The sequence below is a fragment of the Nerophis lumbriciformis genome, linkage group LG07, assembly GCF_033978685.3.
Source record: "Nerophis lumbriciformis linkage group LG07, RoL_Nlum_v2.1, whole genome shotgun sequence".
Taxonomy (NCBI): Eukaryota; Metazoa; Chordata; class Actinopteri; order Syngnathiformes; family Syngnathidae; genus Nerophis; species Nerophis lumbriciformis.
The window spans coordinates 28,324,748-28,351,143 of NC_084554.2; the positions used below are offsets into that span (position 1 = coordinate 28,324,748).

At 39.9% G+C, this 26,396-nt stretch overlaps 2 protein-coding genes across 3 annotated transcripts in view; both read left to right on the plus strand.

Moving 5' to 3' along the window:
- LOC133609695 (uncharacterized) overlaps positions 1–6,516 on the plus strand; it is a 280,470-nt gene extending 273,954 nt beyond the window's left edge. Inside the window, exons 10-11 of the mRNA XM_072913498.1 lie at positions 5,024–5,380; positions 5,452–6,516. The gene's annotated coding sequence lies outside the window, so the exon portion shown is untranslated. The remainder of the gene's footprint in view (positions 1–5,023; positions 5,381–5,451) is intronic.
- The window catches only part of zfhx4 (zinc finger homeobox 4), a 340,671-nt gene that overhangs the window by 1,201 nt on the left and 313,074 nt on the right, over positions 1–26,396 (plus strand). For both annotated transcript variants that reach the window (XM_061965537.2, XM_061965536.2), the window contains exon 2: positions 8,810–8,935. The gene's annotated coding sequence lies outside the window, so the exon portion shown is untranslated. The remainder of the gene's footprint in view (positions 1–8,809; positions 8,936–26,396) is intronic.

Below are 26,396 nucleotides of genomic sequence, written 5' to 3' on the forward strand. Positions count from 1 at the left end.
AGGAACGACGGGTCAAACGATACGGAAGCATGGATGCATTATGAAACACAAGTAGCGATACTGCGTCCTGCAAGCCTGCGTGTGTGTCACTTTAAGAAAAAAAGCATGTGACTGATACAGTTGCTATTTTATTTAAGCTGTTTTAGTTGCCATCATTTTATTTAAATGGAACTGAGAAAAAGAAAAAACTTGTGAATTCTGGGATAATTTTTATTTAAACAGATCATTTTATAGCCCCAAATAAGGTAGGCATGTACGTTCCTTGTTTACTATTTGGCTATTTGGCCAAAGTTTAACTTTTCATATTTTTTTCTGCACAGCTGTTCATTTAAAAATAGAAGTTATATTTGCTATTTATTTTCTTTGCACGTCAAATGTATTCTGGCAGATAGAAGAGCTGACAAAATATATGTTAAAAAATACTATATTTTTGGAAAAAATAAATGGTGAATGGGTTATACTTTACTTTATACTTGCGCTTTGACACTATTTCCACATCCACCCATTCACACACACTGATGGCGGGAGCTGCCATGCAAGGCGGTAACCAGGACCCATCAGGAGCAAGGGTGAAGGTGGGGATTGAACCAGGAACCCCCAGGTTGCTGGCACAGCCACTCTCCCAACTCGCCACGCCGTCCCCTATATGTACTGTATACTATAAATAATACTAAAATAATACTACTAAATACTAAAAACCAGTGAAATGTTCTGTCTATGCCAGTGGTTCTCAACCTTTTTTCAGTGATGTACCCCCTGTGAACATTTTTTTAATTCAAGTACCCCCTAATCAGAGCAAAGCATTTTTGGTTGAAAAAAGACATAAAGAAGTAAAATACAGCACTATGTCATCAGTTTCTGATTTATTAAATGGTATAACAGTGCAAATATTGCTCATTTGTAGTGGTCTTTCTTGAACTATTTGGAAAAAAGATAGAAATAGCTAAAAACTTGTTGAGAAATAAACAAGAGATTCAATTATAAATAAAGATTTCTACACATAGAAGTAATCATCAACTTAAAGTGCCCTATTTGGGGATTGTAATAGAGATCCATCTGGATTGATGAACTTAACTCTAAACTTTTCTTCAAAAAAAAAGAAATCTAAAACATCAATATTTATGGAACAACACAAAAAATCTAGCTGTAAACACTGAATATTGCATTGTTGCATTGTAATGAATGGAATAGCCTACTTGATTTGATGTTCAGTTTATGAACTTACATTCATATTTTGTTGAAGTATTATTCAATGAATATATTTATAAAGGATTTTTGAATTGTTGCTATTTTTAGAATATTTAAAAAAAAATCTCACGTACCACTTGGCATACCTTCAAGTACCCCCAGGGGTACGCATACCCCCATTTGAGAACCACTGGTCTATGCAGCTAGTTAATGTTACCTAATATGACATCCTCAATTAAGTTTTGTATATCTACAAATAGCAGGACTTTTAAACTACAAATACATATTTAATTCTAAAAACAAGCATTATACATCTTGCGATTCTTAAATTAAGCATCTTTGGGATGTTGCAGAATCTTTCAACACGATTTACAATTTGGGGGAAACAAAATATCCTTTTTAAATAGTTATTTTCTCATATTTAACATTTTATTTTGCATCCCATTTTCCAACGGGATGCAGCACTAATTTCCCCAAGTCAGTTTTGGCGACACATATTGACTTTCTTCTTCACTTTTTTCCTGACGACCATGTCTTTTTTTATTTCAGCCTGTGTTGAGTTCTCGGAAACCCGGCAATGTTTAGGCTGACAATCAATCTGTTCACTGGAAGAAGTCACCTCCTACTGACTTGTGATTGTATTTATAAGGGGGCGTGGCCTATGGGTGCCAAAGCACGATTTGGGGCCAATTTCAAGTTGATTGCGATGTGAAAAAGAAATGTGCTTGGCTTTGGTACATCTGACTTTTTACTTGCGTACGTAGTTTTCTGGATTTTAACGTGCGTCTATTTCTAGGAGGAAAGCCGTGCAACTCTTGTTACATGAGGCCCCAGCTCTTACCACATGCATCCATCTGCACCTTTAACTGCTGATTTGTAATGCGTGGATCGATACTGAAATATCGATACCTCCTAAACCAGATTTTTGTGTGCCGATATCGATTCTCAAATCTAAATATTCGATACTTTTGGTACCTTAGTTATTTGAGATAATATGTATCGAGAACTTGTGAATGAAGCAATGTGTCGATGTCAAATGGTATTTTCACGTTAACATGTTCATCTAACTGAATTGTGACTTACTTTTTATTCTAATAATAATTCTTAATCATTCATTTATTTTAATGCTTTAATTATGTTACTTATGTCCTTTTGTTATGGTTTGAAACACCATTTTTGTTTACTTTAAATTGCTTTGTCCTGTTGTTTGTTGTTAGCTTGGCTATATTATTAAGCCATTACCTCAATATACTTACCAACTATAATGTTAAATGTCGTTGTGGCTTGTGCAGCCCTTTGAGACACTTGTGATTTAGGGCTATATAAATAAACTTTGATTGATTGATACTTCAGTTTGAAATAAATCGATAATAATAAATAATTATACTACTAATAATACATTTAATAATAAATACATAATAATAATAATAATAAATAATATATAAACAATAATGTTAATGAATAAATAACTGTATTCTTTATGCTACATTATCATTTGAAATACACAAGTTTTTAAACTTTAGCAAACACATCAGGTACATTTCTTAGTTGTAGACTTAGACTTAGACTTTCTTTATTGCCATTCAAATTTTAACTTTACAGTACAGATAAGAACAAAATTTTGTTGCATTAGCTTGTTGTAGTGCAGGATAAAAGAGCAATAAGGTGCAGATATAAATACATTTACTAGAGATGCCTGAATATATATTATTATCGGCCGATAAATGCGTTAAAATGTAATATCGGAAATTATCGGTATCGTTTTTTTTTTTATTATCTGTATCGTTTTTTTATTTCATTTTATTTTTATTTTTTTAATTAATTCAACATAAAAAAACACAAGATACACTTACAATTAGTGCACCAACCCAAAAAATTTTCCTCCCCATTCTTTCTGTTATTAATATTCTGGTTCCTACATTATATATCAATATATATCAATACAGTCTGCAAGGGATACAGTCCGTAAGCACACATGATTGTGCGCACTGCTGGTCCACTAATAGTACTAACCTTTAAAAGTTAATTTTACTAATTTTCATTAATTACTAGTTTCTATGTAACTGTTTATATATTGGTTTACTTTCTTTTTTATTCAAGAAAATGTTTTTAATTTATTTATATTTTTTTATTAATTTTTTACCTTATCTTCACCATACCTGGTTGTCCAAATTAGGCATAATAATGTGTTAATTCCACGACTGTATATATCGGTTGATATCGGTATCGGTTGATATCGGTATCGGTAATTAAAGAGTTGGACAATATCGGAATATCGGATATCGGCAAAAAGCCATTATCGGACATCCCTAAAATTTACTGTACAGATAAATATATTGCACTTTTGCATATGCATCCACGTTTTTGGATGTATGTTATAATGTCTTCATATTCCAGCGAGTTAATCTGTTTTTGGGTGAATTGAGGGAATTATTTTGATGCGTTCAAGCGTCTTATGGCCTGATGGAAGAAGCTGTTGCAGAACCTGGGGGTTCTGCTACGGAGGCTGCGGAACCTCTTTCCAGAGTCCAGCAAAGTAACGGATCGATATAAGATACAGAGTGTTACTCTGTATCTTATCGTAAGGAAAATCAGTGGTATCGCACATCACTACTGCTGATTGGTCGGCTGCTGCATGCAGTCAATCATTGAGAATACAGCAGCGCCACAGAGTCAATGAGCTTGTGGGCGGTCCAAAGACAAACACGCTTCAGCTTGAGCAGGCATTTTCCTCCTGGTGCTACTTGTCTCTATTCAATATAGCGTAAACTTATTTTCCAAGCGTCGAAATTTATTCAAAATTGTCTTTTGAATAAGTAAAGCCATGTCCCCTCTCAAACCCCAGATTACATATCTACAATTACCACCTATTAATATTATGTTTTAACATGGCACCTACCACACTGTCCACATGTCCCTGTAGAACACGTAGGCCAGGGGTCGGCAACCCAAAATGTTTAAAGAGCCATATTGGACCAAAAATACAAAAAAAAAAAATCTGTTTGGAGCCGCAAAAAAATTAAAGTCTAATAATGAAGGCAACACATGATGTAAGTGTCTATATTAGTTATATTAGCCTACTATCAAAGGCTGACGCAAATCTTCGTTGACAGAAATGTTGTATTTTAATTTTTATTCTACACATTTTTACAACATTGGAAATCATTAGTAAGATGGAGGCTTCTCACAGGATGAGATAGCTTCTGGAAATTACTTGCTCAGAATGGCCAAAGGTATAGATGTGTGTGTCCAAGTTAAAGGAAATGGCAGGCTGTCTTCTTCGGATGGATTTATTACAATCTTTGCAAGCTGGGTAACGTTTGCTGTGGTCTGGAACAACATGGCACACACACAACTATCAGAAATACAGCTAATATTACATACAGATAATGTGTCATGAGACATGCAAATATGAATTAAATACACAGAGGACACAAGTAAAGGAAATTAAATGAGCTCGAATAGACCTGCAAACGAGGCATAATGATCCAATAGGTATATTCAGCTAGCCGAAATAGCATGTTAGCATCGATTAGCTTGTCTGATAAGCACTCCAGCAAATCAATAACATCAACAAAGCTCACCTTTGTGCATTCACGCACAGCATAAAATGTTTGGTGTACAAAATGAGACAAAGGAGTGGCATAAAACACGTCTTTTCTCTCTGGCACTCATCGAGGGTGGACGCTCCCCTTTCCTCTCCCTTATCTCTCCTGCTTGCTTCTTTGTCTTGTCTTGTCTTAACTTTTTTGTTGCCTCTTTTTGCACTGCTCTCCAAATCAACATTGGAACTATTTAACTGGCCTCAACGAAATTGACAAGATCTTGGGCTTAGGGGAACCTGCTTGTCGTGACGGAGCGGTTGTTGCTGGACACACGACAGACTCTTGGGAGAAGGAGTGCCGCGCGCCTGGAGACCCTTTCAGTCGAGGACGTGAAGATATCTACCTATTCGGAATTATGACAACTGTTACGTCGCACGCGCAGTCTACTTCTCCCTCCTCTGCGGGAGCACTTGGAGGAGCCGTTGACAGCGCGCTCGGACACGCCCCTGCTCGCGCTGAGCGCAGCACGCCCACGCAGCACGCCCACGCAGCGACAAGCCTGCACACCTGGGACTGATGAGGGCGAGATGTATAAAAGACCAGTGGACCCAAGGATCGGCACGGGAACTTAGTTACCTCTGTGTACCGTAAGCCTTATGCTCTCTTACTGTGTTGTTTTCCCCTCCGTGATTCTGACGTCCATGTTGCTCTTCCGCAGTGCCTTCCCGAGTCTTCCCTCCTCGAGATCTCCCGTTGTTTCCCCAGTGTTTTGGACTGCCTTCTTTGTTTCCCGACTCCTCACTCGCCCCTGGACTCTGACGTCTCTCTCTGCCCCACGGACCCCTCGCTGATCTTGGACCCCTTTTGCCTTGCCCTCTTTGGACTTGTCTGCTTTTCTCATCAACACTTGGTAACACACGCTTCAGATATATACACACAGTCTTACACCACACACACTCTTGTATTTTAGTCACACACTCCATATCTATAGTTTAGTTGTATTGTTTATTATTATTATATATATTTATTATATATAATAAATTATTGAACATACTGCCCTCTGGTGTCTGAGCCGTCACCTCCCCTTTAGTCTAAACACTACAACAACAGGACATCTGCTGATTGGAGTAAGTGTTGCTCTGGTTTGTCCACAAATTGGAAGTTGCTGGCAGTCTTCAAAGTACACCAAAGCTGCCACAAATGATTGGAGGATGCGGAAAGAACTGTGGACACTCTTGTGATTTTGGATCACATCGGACTGTCTGCCCCGCAGGTTTGAGGAACAGTCATAGACAATTTAAAGTGAAAAGCAAATGTTATTTTCACTCGTATACAAAACATTCAGGCTTACACACAAACATGCATCTACAAAAATATACGCCACACATACATACCCCACCGCCCCCTATCCAACGCCCTCGACGTAAATCCCGTAGGGGTGATGAAAAGATGGTCAGCGCCTGAGAGCTGCGGCCCACCACCATGACCCCGCACTCCCTTCCCTATGTTGCTTGATATCTCGAGATGTATGTTGTAATATGTATATGTGCTTTGCTATGGAGGATTTTCCCACTCCAGACTGGGTCCCCTTAGGAGCCCAGTCTAGATTGTATTTTTTTCCTCATCCTTCCCCAGCGTTTTACCTTTTTCACCATCTTTTACAGGGCGCCTTGTGGCGACCCATCAGCGTTCCTGTTCTGTAACCCTGTGCACTGTTTGTTTGTCTAATCTTGAACGGGTTTGTGCTGAAAACAAAGTGTTGTACTTGTGCAATGACAATAAAGACCGATCCTATCTTATCCTTTCTGTGGCAGCATCGGAGAAAGTTGTGCATGTAAACAAACTGCGATGAGTTCAAGGATAACTGAAATTAGTAGGACAAAACGGGGCTTGCCAAATTATCTCATCCGTGAAGCATGTATAACATAAACAGTGGGATTCCTAACAATTAGGAAGGTTTGTGTCATGTTTGTTCTCCTACAGAAAATATATTAAAGGGGAACATTATAATTTCAGAATGGTTAAAACCATTAAAAATCAGTTCCCAGTGGCTTATTATATTTTTCGAAGTTTTTTTCAAAATTTTACCCAAGGGTGGAGTGCCATCTCCGGGTTGGGGAGGAGATCTTGCCCCAAGTGGAGGAGTTCAAGTACCTCGGAGTCTTGTTCACGAGTGAGGGAAGAGTGGATCGTGAGATCGACAGGCGGATCGGTGCGGCATCTTCAGTAATGCGGACGCTGTATCGATCCGTTGTGGTGAAGAAGGAGCTGAGCCAGAAGGCAAAGCTCTCGATTTACCGGTCGATCTACGTTCCCATCCTCACCTATGGTCATGAGCTTTGGGTCATGACCGAAAGGACAAGATCACGGGTACAAGCGGCCGAAATGAGTTTCCTCCGCCGGGTGGCGGGGCTCTCCCTTAGAGATAGGGTGAGAAGCTCTGCCATCCGGGGGGAGCTCAAAGTAAAGCCGCTGCTCCTCCATATCGAGAGGAGCCAGATGAGGTGGTTCGGGCATCTGGTCAGGATGCCACCCGAACGCCTCCCTCGGGAGGTGTTTCGGGCACGTCCGACCGGTAGGAGGCCACGGGGAAGACCCAGGACACGTTGGGAAGACTATGTCTCCCGGCTGGCCTGGGAACGCCTCGGGATCCACCGGGAGGAGCTGGACGAAGTGGCTGGGGAGAGGGAAGTCTGGGCTTCCCTGCTTAGGCTGCTGCCCCCGCGACCCGACCTCGGATAAGCGGAAGAAGATGGATGGATGGATGGACCCATCACGCAATATCCCTAAAAAAAGCTTCAAAGTGCCTGATTTTAACCATCGTTATAAACACCCGTCCATTTTCCTGTGACGTCACATAGTGAATACAAACAAACATGGCGGAAAGAACAGCAAGATATAGCGACATTAGCTCGGATTCAGACTCGGATTTCAGCGGCTTAAGCGATTCAACAGATTACGAATGTATTGAAACGGATGGTTGTAGTGTGGAGGCAGGTAGCGAAAACGAAATTGAAGAAGAAACTGAAGCTATTGAGCCATATCGGTTTGAACCGTATGCAAGCGAAACCGACAAACGACACGACAGCCAGCAACACGGGAGAAAGCGAGGACGAATTCGGCGATCGCCTTCTAACCAACAATTGGTATGTGTTTGTTTGGCATTAAAGGAAACTAACAACTATGAACTGGGTTTACAGCATATGAAATACATTTGGCAACAACATGCACTTTGAGAGTGCAGACAGCCCAATTTTCATCAATTAATATATTCTGTAGACATACCCTCATCCGCTCTCTTTTCCTGAAAGCTGATCTGTCCAGTTTTGGAGTTGATGTCAGCAGGCCAGGGAAGCTAGGGTCGATATTCTTCTCTTGATCATCTTCGGTGGCATAAGGGACGGTGTGAGCCAAGACATCCAGGGGGTTTAGCTCGCTCGTCTGCGGGAACAAACTGCCGCCATTGCTTGCCGTGCAACCGAGGTCCTTTGTCCCTGAATTGCTCACACACTCCGGCAGATTCAATGGGGGTCTGGCGGCAGATTTCTTTGACTTTATCGTTGGAAATGCATTTGCTTTGAGTGTCGCAGGATATCCACACATTCTTGCCATCTCTGTCGTAGCATAGCTTTTGTCGGTAAAGTGTGCAGAACAAACGTCCACTTTCTTGCCACTTTCGCATCTTTGGGCCACTGGTGCAACTTGAATCCGTCCCTGTTCATGTTGTTACAGCCTCCGACAACACACCGACGAGGCATGATGTCTCCAAGGTACGGAAAACAGTCGAAAAAACGGAAAATAACAGAGCTGATTTGACTCTGTGTTTGAGAAAATGGCGGATTGCTTCCCGATGTGACGTCACGTTGTGACGTCATCGCTCCGAGAGCGAATATTAGAAAGACGTTTAATTCGCCAAAATTCACCCATTTAGAGTTCGGAAATCGGTTAAAAAAATATAAGGTCTTTTTTCTGCAACATCAAGGTATATATTGACACTTACAGAGTTCTGGTGATAATGTTTCCCTTTAAAACAAAAAATATATTTTTTCCTTCATCTTTTCCATTTTCACACCTAGGTCGAGGGAGCCACGAGGGCGGTGCGAAAGAGGCTCTAGAGCCGCGGGTTGCTGACCCCCGACCTATGCCTACCAAGAACAAAACCATTCTTTCTGTGACTCTATGGCCAAGAAGTAGAGATGGAGGTGAGTGTTTGTGTTGTGTGTCACCACCGCTGAATCAATGGCACAGCAATCAGACACGAGTGACATATCAGGTCACATCTAAGAGGACGTATCCAAAAAGCACTTTTGGTTTTATCTGCTTTCAACTTGTCGATGACAATCAATAATGTCTGAAGTGTTAAAGAAGACGCGTTTCCTTTTTCTTCGCCCCTTTTCTCGCTCTCCGAGCAAAAGGGCCCCGGAATATACACGTGTCATCAGCAAGGATAACAAGAGGAGTGTGTTTGTTGGATCTAGGTTACTTTTCAAAAGGCTTTGGAAGGCCAAAGAAAAGCATGTGAATTATTGAAGAGGCGAGGGATAGGATGGAGGAAGAATTTGAGTGAGTAGCATTCAGAGTTTAGAGGAGAGCGGGAGAGACAGTACACTTTGAGTGCGACTACAATGAGAAATCTATACAACCTAACCTTTCTTTGTCTGGAGTTTTATTGAAATAGACTGGTCAGACGGATGTCCACATGTTCTCAAGACTCTCAACCTTAATACTCGCTGGATGCTGATGACGCAATCATTTATTGGGGAGATGCTACTTTTTCATTTAACTTTTTGGTTTTGATACTAAGCTTAAAGGTAATTTATCCCCCCCGGTCTTGTTTATGCATCACTTTTTTCCAGTCGGTTTTGAAGTTTCAGCTTTTTATAACGTCATTAGGGTTACAAAAAAAAAAAAAAAAAAAAAAAAAGGCTTTGCTACACATCTTAAAATGAATCCCCTCACTATCCGTCAGTTGGCTCCAGACATTGGAGTTGTACATTTGCTCATATTTATTTTCTTCATTATTAAGCCAACCTAGCATGGTGTTACTGTTAAATTGTGCGTGTAATGTTAGCACTGTAGCTCACATAAGCAATGCTAATGTTGCTAACAGTTGCATACATTTCCTCATTTCTTGTCGTATGTGATATGTAGCATCCATGGTCGTAACTACCATTGACCACACCCCGCCAGGTCATGTTCTCTGTATTGTTTTAAGCGACAAAAATAAGATGATGTACTTTGTGTAGGACATTGCATGTGCTGTATATCATCCTCTTTGGTCATGCACAGCCTGCTTTAACTCCTGACAACAATGTAATGCAATGGAGTCCACTTTTACTGTAAACATCATCCATATGTGCTGTCAACATAACATTAACAAGAGATTATACTGACGTAACTAATGGGGGATGGGTGGTTTTGCGTGAAAAAGCTCATCTCAAAAGCAAATTACTATATGACAATCATTTTTAAATGTATATTTCTGGCCACATTATGTTCTGTCACTGTGCTATAAAGCTGCATGCGGCTCTATAGCGCCGCCCTAGTGACTCCCTGGAGCTTTTTCAAAAATGTATGAAAATGGATAAAGATGGGGGGGAAATATATATATCTATTGTTAAATATTTTTTTCTGTAGGACAAACATGACACAAACCTTCCTAATTGTTAGGAAATCCACTGTTTATCCATCCATCCATCCATCCATCTTCTTCCGCTTATCCGAGGTCGGGTCGCAGGGGCAGCAGCCTAAGCAGGGAAGCCCAGACTTTCCTCTCCCCAGCCACTTCGTCCAGCTCCTCCCGGGGGATCCCGAGGCATTCCCAGGCCAGCCGGGAGACATAGTCTTCCCAACGTCTCCTACCGGTTGGACGTGCCCTAAACACCTCCCGAGGGAGGCGTTCGGGTGGCATCCTGACCAGATGCCCGAACCACCTCATCTGGCTCCTCTCGATGTGGAGGAGCAGCAGCTTTACTTTGAGCTCCCCCCGGATGACAGAGCTTCTCACCCTATCTCTAAGGGAGAGCCCCGCCACCCGGCGGAGGAAGCTCATTTCGGCCGCCTGTACCTGTGATCTTGTCCTTTCGGTCATAACCCAAAGCTCATGACCATAGGTGAGGATGGGAACGTAGATCAACCGGTAAATTGAGAGCTTTGCCTTCCGGCTCAGCTCCTTCTTCACCACAACGGATCGATACAGCGTCCGCATTACTGAAGATGCCGCACCGATCCGCCTGTCGATCTCACGATCCACTTTTCCCTCACTCGTGAACAAGACTCCTAGGTACTTGAACTCCTCCACTTGGGGCAGGGTCTCCTCCCCAAGCCGGATATGGCACTCCACCCTTTTCCGGGCGAGAACCATGGACTCGGACTTGGAGGTGCTGATTCTCATCCCAGTCGCTTCACACTCGGCTGCGAACCGATCCAGTGAGAGCTGAAGATCCTGGCCAGATGAAACCATCAGGACCACATCATCTGCAAAAAGCAGAGACCTAATCCTGCAGCCACCAAACCGGATCCCCTCAACGCCTTGACTGCGCCTAGAAATTCTGTCCATAAAAGTTATGAACAGAATCGGTGACAAAGGGCAGCCTTGGCGGAGTCCAACCCTCACTGGAAACGTGAGGTGGTCCACAGTTCCACGACCAGGAGGAAAACCACACTGTTCCTCCTGAAACCGAGGTTCGACTATCCGGCGTAGCCTCCTCTCCAGTACACCTGAATAGACTTTACCGGGAAGGCTGAGGATGTTTAATGTTTCTGTTTATGCTTCACTGATGAGAGTATTTTGCGAGCGCCGTTTTGGCCTACTAATATTGGCTGTGCTCGTTGTGTGGACTGTGACCCAACAGTATGTTTACAGAAAGACGTGTTTTATGCAACTTCTTTTTCTCATTTTGTCCACCAAATTTTTTATGCTGTGTGTGTGAATGCACAAAGGTGAGCTTTGTGGATCAGGCATATTTGATCACTGCATGACTGCATGCTAATCGATGCTAACATGCTATTTATGCGAGCTGTATGTACATATTGCATCATTATGCCTCGTTTGTAGATATACTGCATTTGAACTCATTTAATTTACTTTACTTATGTCTGTGTATTTAATTTATATTTGCATGACTCCTGACACAATATGTGTATGTAATATCGGCTGCATTTATTTTGTTTGTGCGCCATGTTGTTATAGACCACAGCAAACATTACCAAGCTTGCAAAGATTGTAATAAATCCATTAGAAGAAGAAAGCCTGCCGTTTCCTTTAACTCGGACACACACATCTATACCTTTGGCCATTCTAAGCCACTAATTTCCAGGCGTTTTCTCACCCTCTGAGAAGCCTCTGTTTTACTAATGTTCTCCAATGTTGTTAAAATGTGTAGAAAAATATTACCTTTCAATATTTCTGTCAACGAAGATTTGCGTCAGCCTGCGACACATAGTCATTTTGATAGTAGGCTAATATAGACACTTACTTCATGTGTTGCCACCATTCTAACACTTATGTAATGCTTTTAATTATTTGCGGCTCCAGACACATTTTTTTTTTTTTTGTGTGTGTGTGTGTATTTGGTCCAATATGGCTCTTTCAACATTTTGGGTTGCCGACCCCTGGATTGAAAAAATATAGGGACATATTTCCTCCCAAATTTTTGCTGCCTCATTGCGCGAGTCACTAATACTTGCAATGCAAAGCAAAATGTTGAAATTTAAGTAAAGTTTTTAAACATACGTTTTAATAATGTTAACAGTTTTTAATACGCTAAACTTCAGCATAGTAAAAAAATAGATTGTTCATTGTGTTGCTCAAGGTAATATTATTTATATGGTGCTGTGATCCCCATGATTTCAGCTTGTCAAAGCTCCTCTTGGACTACATTTTGACCTTGGTATTTCTTAGTTTCTAGTTACGGCCTTGACTTCTCTAGATTATGTGATAGTAGACCAGTTTCCTCTTCTTGCATGTATACAGTCCCACTGATGATTGACATATATGATTAATTATAAAATGGAAGCACACTCCATGATCAGAAAGGCCACAATATTTACATGTTCATGTCCGAGTTTCATCATTAACTTTTTTCATCAAATGTTTATTATTGTAAATCTGTCAAATTTCACTTTACTTCATTATTATTAGTGAATCTACCGGGGGTTAAACCTCCCCTGTCTTTAAAATCTAGTGTTCTAGTGTTGTAAATCTAGTCTAATCTCTCTGTTTCGAATTTTGATGAAGGTTCCTTGAATGCACCACAGCTATGTGCTATAAGACGCAAAAGTAAAACTGCAACACAACTTTGTCTAATGATGCCGCACATAGATTTAGTATATTTGTACCTTGCTTCAATCAACTCATCCTGGTTTCCTAATGTTGGCACTCTGTGTGTGAATATGTAAATGCGAGCTTTGATGACTTTATGACGTCTGTGTTGAGTGAACAGTTAAGTGTTCCGGGCTGGGTTTGCCGCTACCAGAAGGAATGAACCATTATGCATTTTTTGCAAGGGGGTTGTAGGATGTGTTGCAGATTCCTAATTTAATGTAAATAACCTTATTATTGATCTTTGACAGCAAAAATAAAATGGATTATGTTCTTACTTTTATGACCCTTTTTATAACTGATGAATTTATATGACAAAAAAAATCTGCAAACTTTTCAAAAGCACAAGCCATGATCACGTGGCCCCACCTTGTTGCTTTGGCCCTTAACAACTGCATAGTGTTTATGCCACGGGCCGGCCTGACAAACGCAGCTCATAAGCATTAAGGCGACAGTCACCAAAAATGCTAACTCAGAGCACTATTAAATGGTCTTGATCTGTAGTGAACATACAAGACAACTTGTCTTTTATTAGTAAGTAAACAAACAAAGATTCTTAATTTAGTCTGCTGACATATGCAGTAACACATTGTGTCATTTTCCATTCTATTATTTTGTCAAAATTATTAAGGATAAGAGGTAGAAAATGTATTATTAATCTACTTGTTGTAATGTAATAATCACTTATTCTTCTGTTTGATACTTTACATTAGTTTTGGATGATACCACAAATTTGGGTATCAATCCGATACCAAGTAGTTACAGGATCATACATTGGTCATATTCAAAGTCCTCATGTGTCCAGGGACATATTTCCTGAGTTTATAAACATAATATAAATGTTAAAAAAACGAAAGAAGATGTTGTGATGCCAATAAATATCGATGCAATCATAGTAGTACCGGCGAGATACGTGCCTGTACTTGATATCAATACAGTGGATGTTAGGTGTGGATCCACCAATGGCGTTTGTTTACATTTTGCTACGGTGTGTAGTGAGGCATGTTTAGCTATTCCTCGTCCTGCAGGGATGATACTTGTAAGAAACCTACTTTATTTGTCGCCATGAAGGCGAGGATTAGTGATTTAGAAGTAGCTAAAACACTGCCGACTGCGAATGGACGTTCGCCGCTAGCTGGCTGACCATGTCTTAAAGCACCTCTTCCGGTGGGCATTTCAGTGTTATAACTTCACCTTTATTGTTAGTTTTTAAGCCACAATGTGTCCGTTCTCCCTTTTCTGTCTAAACACTGTGTCTGTTTGTAAGTACTCTGTGATTGTGCGCTACCGAACATGCTTGTCTGCTCGTAAACCAGCAATAACACGACGGGTACTCTTTTCAGAGGCAGTATAGCACCGAATATGATTCATTAGTGTCGCGGTACTATACTAATACCCTAGTGCGGGGGTCAGGAACCTTTTTGGCTGAGAGAGCCATGAAAGCCAGATATTTTAAAATGTATTTCCATGAGAGCCATATAATAATTTTTAACACAGAATACAACTAAAGGAGTGCATTTTTAAGTAAGACCAACATTTTTAGAGTATAACAAGTCTCTTATTTTTTTTAATAACATTGTTATTCTGAAGGTAAGCAATAATAAATAAAATACTTCTTGCCGTTAATGCGACTTCTGGTGCTGCATGGTTTTGCTGATGGCTTTGTCGTCGTTATTTTTAACACTGTGATTACCAGCGGAATCATTCATTACTTATCGTGTTAAGCAATGTCAGCTAAGATTTATCTGAGAGCCAGATGCAGTCATCAAAAGAGCCCCATCTGGCTCTAGAGCCATAGGTTCCTTACTCCTGCCCTAGTGCATACACAATAATTTGTGCATGTTGCTTTTGTTAAAAAATAGTATAATATTGGAAAAAAAACATGCATGTTTGAAATGCATTACATAAAATATTACAAATGCAAATCAGTTCTCAGAACGTATAAACTGCCTGTTCGCCAGGTGCCAAAAAAAATAAACAATAACACATTTTCTCTGCCATTTTGCACCTATTTTCTAAATGTGCCAATTTGCCGTGGACATAGACAATCATCGGAAATGACAACATATGAAATTGCAAAGAGGATTAAGCATAAACAACTCCTGTATCTCCACCAGCATCCCCCTCACCCCCCGCCAAGGGAGACCAGGTCGCCAAATAGGCTTTTCACATTGCAGACACCGCAATGTCACTCCATCTCATTGCGGCATCCATTACGTGATACCTTGGGAATGACGAAAGGTCCATGCTGAGAATTAGGGCAGAAAATGGCCGCCTGCTCGGAGGGGTAAAATGGCCAGCGTTATTATTCTGGCTCGCCCCCCAGGGGGAATCGGCCTGAATATAGATATGCAACATTATAAAACCAGGTTATTATCTGGGTGCAGGGTAACGGCTTCTTGCCCCCTCTTTCCCCAATGACACACACCTATCCACACTCATATACACACACACATACACAAAGGGCGTGGGTGCACTTTTCACTTTGAATGTAATTGATGTCCTTATTGTTGCATTGGCACTTATTCAGAAAATATGCTACGTTAGAATAAAACCACAACTGGCATATTTTGTAAAAATGTCAGTAAAAAAAAAAGATAAATTGCATTTATAATAATTAGAGATGTCCGATAAATGCGTTAAAATGTAATATCGGAAATTATTTGTATCGTTTTTTTTATTATCTGTATCGTTTTTTTTTTTGTTAGTTTTTTTATTAAATCAACATAAAAAAAACACAAGATACACTTACAATTAGTGCACCAACCCAAAAAACCTCCTTCCCCCATTTACACTCATTCACACTCATTCACACAAAAGGGTTGTTTCTTTCTGTTATTAATTTTCTGGTTCCTACATTATATATCAATATATATCAATACAGTCTGCAAGGGATACAGTCAGTAAGCACACATGATTGTGCGTGCTGCTGGTCCACTAATAGTACTAACCTTTAACAGTTAATTTTACTCATTTTCATTAATTACTAGTTTCTATGTAACTGTTTCTATATTGTTTTACTTTTTATTCAAGAAAATGTTTTTAATTTATTTATTTTATTTTATTATTATTTTTAAAAAGTACCTTCACCATACCTGGTTGTCCAAATTAGGCATAATAATGTGTTAATTCCTCGACTGCATATATCGGTTGATATCGGTATCGGTTGGTATCGGTAATTAAAGAGTTGGACAATATCGGAATATCGGATATCGGCAAAAAGCCATTATCGGACATCCCTAATAATAATCATATATACTGATTGGGAAAATAGGGAGGTGAATCGATTCTGACCAATGACATACACGTGCAGCAAGTAAGCACAAAGACGGCCTAAAAAACATATTTTTAAATGTGATTATTTAAAAATGATGTATATGTTTTAAGTGTAAATTTGAAAATTAGCAATTGATTTAGAATCGGAATAGATAAAAATCGCGAATCAGACCTGAATCGTTTTTTTTAATGTTTTTTTTCAGCACATCTAGAAAATAAAGCTATCGCTGTGAAGTGAAGTATATTTAATAAAGCGCTTTTCTCTATTGACTCAAAGCGCTTTACATAGTGAACCCCATTATCTAAGTTACATTTAAACCAGTGTGGGTGGCACTGGGAGCAGGTGGGTAAAGTGTCTTGCCCAAGGACACAACGGCAGTGACGAGGATTGCGAGAGCGGGGCTCGAACCTGGAACTCTCAAATTGCTGGCACGGCCGCTCTACCAACCGAGCTAAACCAAGAAATGTTTTGGTTGCAGTACTTGGCTACCACCAGCAGAGGCACTATTGATTTAGGCTCACATAATTAACTAAAATTACAATAATGTGTACTATCATGGAAAGAGGAGCTCATTCTGAGCAATTATCCCACGCTATTATAAACACAAATAATGGTAAGTAGTATGGGGAACATATTCTAAGTAAGAAAGACTTAATTTAGAGTTATTTGGACACTAGGGAACATATAAGGGTTAGGGATAGGGTTAGGGTTACTAATAAGCAATAATTCTGAAGTTATTGAGGGAAGATTCTTAGTTAATGGCTTACTAGTTATATAATAAGGCCATGCAGAATAAGGCAGAATAATAATGACTAATTAAGAGCCAATATGTTACTAATTTGCATGTTAATAAGCAACTAATTAATGGTGAATATGTTCTCCATACTAAAGTGTTAACATATGTATTTTTCCGCATGACCAATAGATGATATTGAGTCAATTTATAATATTATTTATGATATCTTTATTAATTAAAAAAAATACCCTTATTTTTACTGGGGTTTTTTATGATTTGGGGATTTATTTAATAGTCTATATCAGGGGTCACCAACGCGGTGCCCGCGGGCACCAGGTAGCCCGTAAGGACCAGATGAGTAGCCCGCTGGCCTGTTCTAAAAATAGCTCAAATAGCAGCAATTACCAGTGAACTGCCTCTATTTTTTAAATCGTATTTATTTACTAGCAAGCTGGTGTCGCTTTGCTCCACATTTTTAATTCTAAGAGAGACAAAACTCAAATAGAATTTGAAAATATTTTAAAGACTTCGTCTTCACTAACTGACAAAGAAACAGATGACAGATTTGGTGTCCAGTTCAAAGTGTGACATGATTTATTTAAAAATTTGAGAGTTGACTTTTGTATTTTACATGAGTTATTATTTGTACAAATATGGTGCAAAGTAATTCATGATTTGTTAAAAAAATGTTAGTGGCAAGCTAGTTAAAATGGGATATTGTGATTTCACAAGACTGTCTTAGAAGTGATCATTTGAAAATGTTCAATTTGAAAAATGTGCACTTAGAAAAATTATAAGAATAAAGTGTTGCATATTGATATTTATCTGTTTCTATATATATTTATTGTGAGAAATCATTAACATGATCAGTGTTTCCACAAAGATAAATATCATTAATTATTAATAATAACATAGAGTTAAAGGTAAATTGAGCAAATTGGCTATTTCTGGCAATTTATTTAAGTGTGTATCAAACTGGTAGCCCCTGCGATGAGGTGGCGACTTGTCCAGGGTGTACCCCGCCTTCCGCCCGATTGTAGCTGAGATAGGCTCCAGCGCCCCCCGCGACCCCAAAGGGAATAAGCGGTAGGAAATGGATGGATGGAAACTGGTAGCCCTTCGCATTTATCAGTACCCAAGAAATAGCTCTTGGTTTCAAAAAGGTTGGTGACCCCTGCTCTATATTGACAGTTTAATGTGTGTAAATAATAAAAGTTGTCCTTTTAAAGTACCAGCAATGAATTTCACTCGCAAAAAATACCCAATCAAATAATATCTAAACAATAGAACATTCTAATCCCGAAATAAAGATGATTTATTGTGTTGTTGTATCGTGCTTATTTAGTTTTAATGTAACAGACACGCAAGTGTACATTCTTCTATCTGCTTATATTCTCGTCTTCTCCTCCTTGCTCCCGCTTATCTCCTTCTGAAATTTTCCTTGTTGATATCCACTTATTATGCCTCCCTTCAAGTAGATTTGCCTCTTCCCTCCGATACTTTCCATACAATTTAATAGCTCACTGTCTCCTTATTCCTCCGCCTTGCTCGCTCTCTATCTGGCTTCTCCAGGTCTGCTCTAATTCCTTCCTTTATTCATGAACCTAACCCTGCTGGGTTAGTTGGTGCTGTCGTGTGTATGTGCATTAAACTGCAGCTGGGTGTGTGTGTGTGTGTGTGTGTGTGTGTGTGTGTGTGTGTGTGTGTGTGTGTGTGTGTGTGTGTGTGTGTGTGTGTGTGTGTGTGCGTGTGCGCACAAGCAGAGAGGGAGACAGTAAATAGGAATATGAATCTTTAAGGGCCTGCTGGTACTGCGGGTGAAATGACTTTTCAGAGCTGCAGTGATTTTCCAAGAAGGATGTTGATGAGGGGTGGATTGCAGCAGGTGTGTGTGTGTGTGTGTGTGTGTGTGTGTGTGTGTGTGTGTGTGAATATGAAAAATAAAAACAAATCGTGATCTCAGTCCTTTTGTCTGCAAATCTCCTTTATAGATTCACAATCCATTTAACTTTATAATCCCCACTCTTTCAAGTATATAGCCACATTTGGCTTTATCGTGTGTCGTTCCTTTAAATAAGGTTTCGGCTTGCAAAATGTCCCAGATGTCCGATAGGGGGTGGGCGGATCTTTCAAAATATCAATACCATTGGTTTTAGTTTATTTTGAAAATGCATACATGGTTACAATGTAGTGCATCACATGTTGACAGTTTGAATAGGAGTTGGAAGAAGCGGAGCTTACTGTATTTAATCATACATCTTATTTGTCTAACAGGAACTATTAACACTATTCAATCGAACATAACGAGATGAATAAATGAAAACATTCAAATAGTTTAATATCCAAATATGATTGACACTGTTATTTTATAGTATCATTATTATTGACTATTTTGCTGCCCCTCTAAAGTCAAACCTGTCTATAGTGACCACTCATAGGCCACTAGGGCTGTACGGTATACCAGTATTAGTATAGTACCGTGATACTAATCAATCATATTCGGTACTATACCGCCTCTGAAAGGTACCGGTCCTGTACCCCCCCGCTCTCCCTTCATCGTCACGTCATGACATTGCTGGTTTACGAGTAGACGAGCATGTTCGGCAGTGCACAATCACAGAGTACTTACAAGCAGACACAGTGTGTAGACAGAAAAGGGAGAACGGACGCATTTTGGCTTAAAAACCAAAGATAAAGGTGAAGTTATAACACTGAAACGCCCTCAGGAAGAGGTGCTTTTAGACATGGCTAGCTAGCTAGCGGCTAACGTCCATCCCCCGTCGGCAGTGTTTTAGCTACTTCTAAATCACTAATCCTGGTCTCCATGGCGACAAATAAAGTATGTTTCTTACAAGTATCATCCCTGCAGGACGAGGAATAGCTAAACATGCTTCACTACACACCGTAGCTCACCAGCGTCAAAATGTAAACAAACGCCATTGGTGGATCTACACCAGACATCCACTCTAATGATACCAAGTACAGGAGCGATATTACTATGATTACGTCGATATATTTTTCATCTTCTTCTGTTTAAAAAAAATGTGTATTATGTTTATAAACTCAGGAAATATGTCCCTGGACACATGAGGACTTTGAATATGATCAATGTATGATCCTGTAACTACTTGGTATCGGATTGATACCTAAATTTGTGGTATCATCCACAAATAATGTAAAGTATCAAACAACAGAAGAATAAGTGATTATTACATTTTAACAGAAGTGTAGATAGAACATGTTAAAAGAGAAAGTAAGCAGATATTAACAGTAAATGAACAAGTAGATTAATGATTAATTTTCTACCACTTGTCCTTAATAATTTTGACAAAATAATAGAATGATAAATGACACAATATGTTACTGCATATGTCAGCAGCTAAATTAGGAGCCTTTGTTTGTTTACTTACTATTAAAAGACAAGTTGTCTTGTATGTTCACTATTTTATTTAAGGACAAACTTGCAATAAGAAACATATGTTTAATGTACCCTAAGATTTTTTGTTAAAATTAAGCCAATTATGCAATTTTTTTGTGGTTTATTTTATTTAGAAAAATGATTTTAGTACCGGTACCAAAATATTGGTATCGGGACAAAACTTTATGCCACTATACGCAGGTTGCCATGACCACCTTACATGTTCAACATTATAGTATGAAGCATAAAACAATGCATATCATAAGAAGCTTATCCTAAAAAAAGGAACAATTATATAATAACTAACCCCAAAATTCTGCAACGCTTCTAATTTTTACCAGATGCCGCAGCAGTTCCGCACAGGTGGAGTAGAGCAGGACAGGAAGTGCGTCACTTAAACAAAATAAACCTGGTTTATTTTCAGAATAAAACGCTCCGTGTTTAGTAATAGCTTACTCACCCATGTTAAAGGCACTAAAATCAGGGGAAAAAAAGAGTAATCTCACGCCTCTTCTGCTTCTACAGTTGGATCTTCTTCCTGTTTGTTGTGGAATGCACTTCACGTACTGTCTGTCTTCGAGCAGGGGTATCAGACACGCGGCCCTCGGGTCAATTGCGGCCCGCAAGACGTTATTTTGCGGCCCGCACCTTAATATGAAAATTTAATGTTAGTGCGGCCCGCGAGTTTTATATGAATGGCGCTTGACAGCGTCATACTTGCCAACCCTCCTGATTTTTCCGGGAGACCCCGAACTTCAGGGCAACCATTCTCTCGAATGTCTTCACCCAAACAACAATATTAAGGGCGTGCCATAATGTTACTGCCTTTAGCGCCCTCTACAACCTGTACAAACAGCGTGCCAGCCCAGACACATGTTGTATTTGGCTTCTGTACACACACGTAAGTGACTGCAAGACATACTTAATCAACAGCCACACAGGTGAGGGTGATCGTATAAACAACTTTAACACTTTTGCAAATATGCGCCACACTGTGAACCCACACCAAACAAGAATGACAAACACATTTCGGGAGAACATCCGCACCGTAACACAACATATACACAACAGAACAAATACCCAGAATCCCATGCAGCCCTAACTCTTCCGGGCTGCAATATACACCCCCGCTACCACCAAACTCCGCACCCCGCTTCCCCCTCCGTGGTCGGTTAAGGTGGGCGGGGGTGCGGATGTTTTCCCGAAATGTGTTTGTCATTCTTGTTTGGTGTGGGTTCACAGTGTGGCGCATATTTGTAACAATGATGAAGTTGTTTATACGGCCACTCTCAGTGTGACATGTATGGCTGTTGATCAAGTATGTCTTGCAGTCACTTACGTGTGTCTGCGGAAGCCTCATACAACATGCGACTGGGCCGGCACGCTGTTTGTATGGTGAAAAAGCGGACGCAACGACAGGTTGTAGAGGACGCTAAAGGCAGTGCCATCACGGCACGCCCTTAATATTATTGTCTGGGTGAAAATCGGGACAAATTCGGAAGAATGGTTTCCCCGGGAGATTGTCGGGAGGGGCACTGAAATTCGGGAGTCTCCCTCAAAAATTGGGAGGGTTGGCAAGTATGTAGCTGGGGCAAATAATTCATTAAAAAGTGCATGTTACATTTTTTTAAGAAATCTTTTCTTGCGGCCCAGCCTCACCCAGTTTCTGGATCCCGTGGCCCCCAGGTAAATTGAGTTTGAGATCCCTGGTCTAGAGCATGGGTGGCAAACTCATTTTAGCTCAGGAGCCACATGGAGGACAATATATTCCCAAGTGGGCCGGACTTGTAAAATCATGACATGATACCTTAAAAATAAAGGTAATTTCATATTTTTTTCTTTGTTTTACTTTGGCAAAAAATAGAACAAGCACATTCCTAAAATGTACAAATCACAAATAATCCTCTTGACAAAACACTTCAAATTAGTTGAAAAATCAGAGGAAAAAAATGGATTTTGTTTCAAAATCACAATGAAGAACACAATAAACTTACACTTTGTCTCTACAAAGCCGTCAAACTAAGTCGCAGCCTGTCTGGGATTGAAAAGATTAAATAATAAAGAGATACAAAGTCTTCTAGGTCTTAAATACCTCATTTGTCATATCCACGTATTAATCCTGTGCTAGTTCAACAAACCCTACAAACGGAGATAGAAACTATTCACTTTTCTCTTTTTCATCAGAAACATCTTGGGGCAATTTGGTGGCAAATAACGACACGTTCGAAGCAGATGACGTAAAACGGCAGTTTTTACGTTTCATTTTAATCAAGGGGTAAGAACCGCAGCCACGCTTTATTGTGTTCCTCTTGCTTGGCCTCAGTATAAACAATTTGCTTGCCTAGCAGAATTGCTATTGCGACATCCAGTGGAAGACATTTACAAACAGCAGTTTTTTTCGTCAAAAAACAGCTTATCTTTATACTTAGCAAACTCATCTCAGCCAACTGGCCGTACGTTTGACGCCCGTAGTCTAGAGCAGTGATTTTCAACCACTGTGCCGTGGCACACTAGTGTGCCGTGAGATACAGTCTGGTGTGCTGTGGGAGATTATCTAATGTCACCTATTTGGGGTAAAAAAGTATTTTTTTGCAAACCAGTAATTATAGTCCGCAAATGATGTGTTGTTGTTGAGTGTCTATGCTGTCTAGAGCTTGGCAGAGTAACCCTGTAAAACTATTTCATATCAGTAGGTGGCAGCAGGTAGCTAATTGCTTTGTAGATGTCGGAAACAGCGGGAGGCAGTGTGCAGGTAAAAAGGTTTCTAATGCTTAAACCAAAAAATAAAGAAAAGGTGAATGCCCCTAAGAAAGGGCATTGAAGCTTAGGGAAGGCTATGCAGAACGAGACTAAAACTGAACTGGCTACATAGTAGACAAAAACAGAATGCTGGACGACAGCAAAGACTTACTGTGGAGCAAAGACGGCGTCCGCAATGTACATCCGAACATGACATGACAATCAACAATGTCCACGCAAAGAAGGATAAAAACAACTGAAATATCTTTGATTGCTAAAACAAAGTAGATGCGGGAAATATCGCTCAAAGGAAGACATGAAACTGCTACAGGAAAAGACCCAAAAAAGAGAAAAAGTCACCAAAATTGGAGCGCAAGACAAGAACTAAAACACTACACACAGGAAAACAGCAAAAAACTCCAAATAAGTCAGGGGGTGATGTGACAGGTGGTGACAGTACACCTACTTTGAGACAAGAGCTATAGTGATGCATGCTTGGTTATGGTTTGAATTCATATCCAACAATTGCGACAACAACTTTTTTCTGTCAACTGAGTTTCGTTGTTTAATGATGTCTGCTGGTGGTGTGCCTCCGGATTTTGTCAACACAAAAAATGTGCCTTGGCTCAAAAAAGGTTGAAAATCACTGGTCTAGAGTAAATACCCAGAAGTCTTAGCAGTAAAACGGAACCTGCAGTACAGACGCTAGTACTTAAATGAGTTAGAAATGTAATTCCTGTGTTGCTAAAAGCTGCGTGAAAACAGCGCCACAATCCTCACATTTTGCGCATACGTGGTTTGCAGTCAATCAACACTGCTTCTCCCTACTCCTTTTCACACATGTTGAATTGTGCAAATATAAACGATAAACTAAACGTTTCGGGTCAAGCATGTCCCAAACAATTCACACAATACCCATGTTCTACAATACAACCTACACTCTGTCCATGTGTCCTGGACCCTAAATGTCATCTCGATGACTCGTCATTGATCGTGATGAGTCAGCAATAATTTATTAGTGTTTGTGGGGACAGCAGCTGTGGGTCAGGGTTGGGGCTAAAGGTCATGTGTGGAAGCGCTGTTCACTGAATTAGATTAAGTGGGCTACGTTTTAGTGGTGGAAGTCAGCTGGGAGATGAGGTGCCAAATGTCGGGTGGCCGGAACCCGTAAAATGCAAAGTCAGGAGATACGGAAGGGTTAAATAAATTCTCTAGACTGGTTTAACGGTGCCATTGGAATAATCAGCACCTATCCTGCTTTTTAGCGCTGACATTACTGTAACTTACATTTCTTATTGTAACTATGAAAACTTAATTCATTGAATGATCCTTAATTTTACCTTTTGTGCAATTGATTTTTAAGTTTTGAAGCAATTGAGGCAAAATGTAGTGGACTACTTGTTGCAGTCAACAGGTCAGGGCCGTCCCTTGGCGTTGACACGGTTGATTAGAGCAGTGTTTTTTTTTTTAAATGTCCATTAATAAATGGTAACTATAGAATCGAATCCTATCAAATTGTTCTGTTTTCAAAATATATTGAAACCCAAGTAGATGCATACGGAGTCGTCCATCACAAAGAGATGTATAACCCTAACAATAATTATAATAATGACCTATTATGATTATTATATGCTAGTAATAATCCTACATGAATCCGCTACTCTCTACCTTACACTATGAAGTCAATGGAAACCTGACATACTGTATTTGTGCTCATATTTAAGCAAATAATGACAGGTGTTATTATTATTACAACTAATATTGTGGCTATTTTATATTACATTTGTTGGCACTATTTTGTAAAAATAAATACTGTATATACATATAGAGGCCTGTAAATAATTAAAAAAATGTTTTAGGTTATTTTAGGAAACCTTAAAAAGGCCTATTGACGCAATGTGCTTAAAGGGGACCAATGTTGACTAAAATCTACATTTAAAACACTTCCTTGTGGTCTAGATAATATTTGTTTGACATGCAGTCATTTTTAGAACTCGTTTTCTTTTTTTTGTCTGTCTGCAAGATATTGGATTCTGGAGGCTTTCCCAGATTGCAAATTTAACCACCCTCTCCAAAATTATCCTCATCATTTTTTTTAAATGTACACCGTTGAAATATATATCACGAATGCATCATCACATTTTTTTTTCCAGACACGGTCGAAAATAACCTTCACAAACAGTATAGAGACTCACCTGGTCACAACATTAGGTACACCTACACATTCGCCGATGATTCAGACTCCGCAATAAAAAAGCTGCTCTTGGCAGCATTTATGTCACTGAATGTCACACCTTTTTTTTGTGTTTTGTCAAAGGAGAAGGAGCTCCACTCGCTCTGGTGGAGAGCTTTACTTAATATCTAAATAAGTACGTCAACATCACTCATACTTGTCAACCTTGAGACCTTCGAATTCGGGAGATTGGGGGGAGGTGGGTGGGTTGAGGTGTGGGGCGGGGTTGAGATGGGCGGGGTTTGGTGGTGGCAGGGGTGTGTATTGTAGCCCGGAAGAGTTAGGCATGCAAGGGATTCTGGGTATTTGTTCTGTTGTGTTACGGTGCGTATGTTCTCCCAAAATGCGTTTGTCATTCTTGTTTAGTGTGGGTTCACAGTGTGGCGCATATTTGTAACCGTGTTAAAGTTGTTTATACGGCCACCCTCAGTGTGACCTGTGTGGCTGTTGATCAAGCATGTCTTGCAGTCACTTTCGTGTGTATGCAGAAGCCGCATACAACATGTGACTGGGCCGACACGCTGTTTGTATGGTGAAAAAGCGTACGCATCGACAGGTTGTAGAGGACGCTAAAGGCAGTGCCATCAGGACTAGGGATGTCAAAATGAACAAGTTAACTCGTGATTAATTGCAAAAAAATATCGCATTACCAATGTAGACACTCAGATTTGTCATGCAATTTATTTTGACTGTAGAAGCTATTTTTTGTACCTTAACTGCCATACGGTCAGTGATCAGATCCATGCATACGTCAGCACAACAATGAGAGAGGAGACTGCGGCTGTTGTGCTCGCAGGCAAATTTCACTCTAACATACAGCCTGAAATAGCTTTAGATACAATTGTTACCAGGTTTTGTGCAAATAAATGACATGCACTCAAGTAAAACGTTTAAAAACATTCCTACATTCAAATGTGTGCACAAATATCGGGGTCTT